We start from the raw sequence: 2,915 nt of genomic DNA, 5'->3' as shown, positions 1-2,915 counted from the left end.
CCAGGTGGGTGTCCGTGGCTTCCCTGTGGCTCACACTTCCCCAGCAGCCCACGTGTCTTGGAGCTCTCAGTCAGCCAGGGTGGGGGATGGAGCCCCTGGGTCCCCTCCTGCCCCGGGGCTGCCAGAGGGCCACTTGCCCCATCCCCCAGGCTTGGTCCCAGAGGCCAGGCATTGGGAGGCGTTGGGGGTTGAGTTGGTGGGGCGTGGAGGGTGGTGCCCCCTTCGGCCCCCAGTTGAGCTCCCCCCCCAGGTGAGCTTCCCCCGCGCCCCCTCCGCAATTCCTGGGTGGTGAGACAGGACAGGTGGGTGGGCCTTGTGGGTCAACACCAGTGGCTCCCTGGGGAGGGTGTGAGGCCAGTTCCTGAGCTTGGGCCAAAGAGAGGGGTGCGGTGGGCTGCAGGGCGCCCTGCGGGAAGTGGACACACAGGCTGGTCTCAGGGTCTGGGGCCCCTGGGGGAGACACCACCGCATGTCTCTGTGTGTGGCACATGTCTGCGTGTGTCTGTGTGTCTCTGCGGGTCCCTGTGCTGTGAGTACACATCTCTGAACATATGTGTTCTCTGCCCCTGCTGCCCCTTCCGCCCTGTAGGGACCTGGCCTGGTGGGGGTTCCCTGTCCGCGGGGTGCCAGCCCCCACACCTCGCCCTGTGCAGCCGTGTGGCTGAGAGTGGAAACCAGGGTTCTGTCTTTCCCTCTGCAGAGCTCGGGCCTGCCTCGGCCACGTGGACGACTCGCCCAGCCCCTGGCCAGCCTGCAGGGGCACCGAGCACCTCCTTCCCGTGGCAAGCCCAGGTATGTCATGGCCTGGTTGGGCGGTGCGGTGGGGACGGCACTGGGCCTGCCTCTGGGTCTCACCTGTGCTCGGCCCAGGGGCTGTGCCAACTGGACACTGAGCATGTCTCGGGGCCCCACTTGGGGGGGCACCAGGACTCCTGTGGGCGAGGGGCTTCACTTTGGGGTCACGGTGTTGGGGAAAGACCCTCCACCTGCCGAGCTCTGCCAGCCTGGCCTTGCCCGGCCCCTCGTTGGGTCTGGACAGCCTGGTGTGAATTCTGGACTTGCCAAGTCCAGACTCAAAGTGAGCCCAGTCCTCACCCTGACCGGCCCGTTCCTTTGGATGAGTTTTCTGATTCATCCCAGGTGGGCTCATCTGCTCGTGGGGTGATGTGTGCAGGCTTTTGTAGATGGGAGGGCTGCATGGGTTTTGGGGACACAGACTGCATCTGGGTGCTGGGCTCAGCGGAGGAACCCAGACCTGCCTTGACACCCATGAGCACCTCCAGGGGAGCCCTGGGCTGCCCCTGCCCCTCCCAGCCTCATCCACCTGGGATGCAGGAGAGATGGGGTTCTGGATGTATCCCTGCCCTGGGCAGCGTGACCCCACTGCCGCCCTGGGAGCCCCCACCTAGGGGAACCTCCTCTAGCCCAGGCCCAGCAGGTCTGCTCCCGGCAGGAGCACCCCCAGCCCAGCGTGTCTTCAGGGAGGGCAAGGATGACGCAGCGGGCTGCAGGCGTATTTACGCACCACTGCACCTCCCTCAATGGAGTCTGCCTGACGCTGACCTCTGACCCCACCAGTGGGGGGAGGTGGCAGGGTGCTGTTTTGGTTTCAAGTCTGGCCTCTCTGAGGGAGGGCAGGGTGGGGCTTCTGCCATCAGCCCTGGTCCTCCCTGGGCCCCTGTGGCTCCTCCCCTGCGTGTGTCCGGAGTGCCTGCTCCCGGCTCTGCTCGTGCCCTCTCGCGTGCACGCGCCCCGAAGGAAGGGGGTGCCTGAGGATCTGCCCTCGCGTGGGCACGCCAGGCGGCTGAGTCAGGCCAGGGGCTTATGGGGGGAGTGCCAGAAGTTTCCGGGGGCCGCTGGCACCACAGGCTCTCTTGGCAGAGCTGTGGGGTGGTCTCTGTTGAGGCCTGGGTGGGGGCTCTCTGCTGGGCCCCTGGTGCGCAGTCAGTTTTGACTCTTTCCTGGGGCCCAGACCCACCAAAGTGCCCTCAGGAGAGGACAAGGTGGGGCCCCTGGGAAGCCCCAGGCTGGCCTCGAGCGGCAGGGAGCCTCCAAGCAGGCTTCCTGCACTGGGGGGCTCCTGCAGGCTACACCCCGCCCAACGAGGGCCGTGGCTGCAGTTCTCCTCGCCGCCACCAGGGGCAGCAGAGGGCCGCCGCCCTGAGCCCGGGTCTCAGGCCTCGGACCTGCCACCTCTGGGCGCCCAGCCTCGCTCTAGGGTGGGCTCAGGCCCGCAGCGCGGGGCAGCCTGCCGGTGGCACCCCGACCCCTCCTGCCCTCTTCCGGCCCTTCCTCATCCCTGCCCTTCCTCGTCCCTCTTCCTCCTCCCCTTCCTCTCCCCTCCTCCTCCTCCCTCTTCCTCTCCCCTACATTACCCCTCCTCCTCTTCCTTTGGACTTCAGTTCCTGGGACTGTACCATGGGTGGACATGCCCACTTGATGGCCCTGGTGACCAAGGAGGCTTTACCACGGCCCCAAGCCCAGGGTACAGGGCATGTCTGTGCCTGCCAAGGCCCTTCACCCCAGGCCTGGGCCTCCCCTCCGCCTCTGGGCTGGAGATCAGGTGGGGGGATCTGGACCACCTGCTGCTGCCCCCTACACTGGGAGCCCTTCTACCCTGAGCCCTTTGGTAGGGCTAGGGCTTCAGAGAAACAGGGGGCGCTATGGGAGTCTCTGGCGGGGCATCTGTCCCCCGGCTTTGATTGTGGGCATCTTGTGCACACCCAGGGTGATGGGCTAGTGTGTCTGCTGGTGTCTGTGTGCACACCCCTGAGTGCAAGGTGCATTGCTGTGTTTGTGTGTGTTTGGGAGGGAGGTGAGGTCTCTCAAAGGTTGACTTCCAGTGTGGGCTGGACCACAATGAAATTCTAGGCCTCTCTTTCAAGAATTACCAATAATTTGGCTGGGTGTGGTGG

The 2,915-nt window shown here is 65.7% G+C and overlaps 1 protein-coding gene across 1 annotated transcript in view; it reads left to right on the top strand.

The window, feature by feature from the left end:
* The first annotated feature begins 702 nt into the window (after positions 1 to 702).
* Positions 703 to 2,915, top strand: part of TSPAN4 (tetraspanin 4) — a 17,227-nt gene continuing 15,014 nt past the window's right edge. The window contains exon 1 of the mRNA XM_012651998.1: positions 703 to 792. The gene's annotated coding sequence lies outside the window, so the exon portion shown is untranslated. The remainder of the gene's footprint in view (positions 793 to 2,915) is intronic.

Source organism: Propithecus coquereli, unplaced genomic scaffold, assembly GCF_000956105.1.
Source record: "Propithecus coquereli isolate 6110/MARCELLA unplaced genomic scaffold, Pcoq_1.0 Scaffold377, whole genome shotgun sequence".
NCBI classification, from domain to species: Eukaryota; Metazoa; Chordata; class Mammalia; order Primates; family Indriidae; genus Propithecus; species Propithecus coquereli.
The sequence above is the reverse complement of the archived record's forward strand: the minus strand, read 5'-3'. Positions and strand labels throughout refer to the sequence as shown.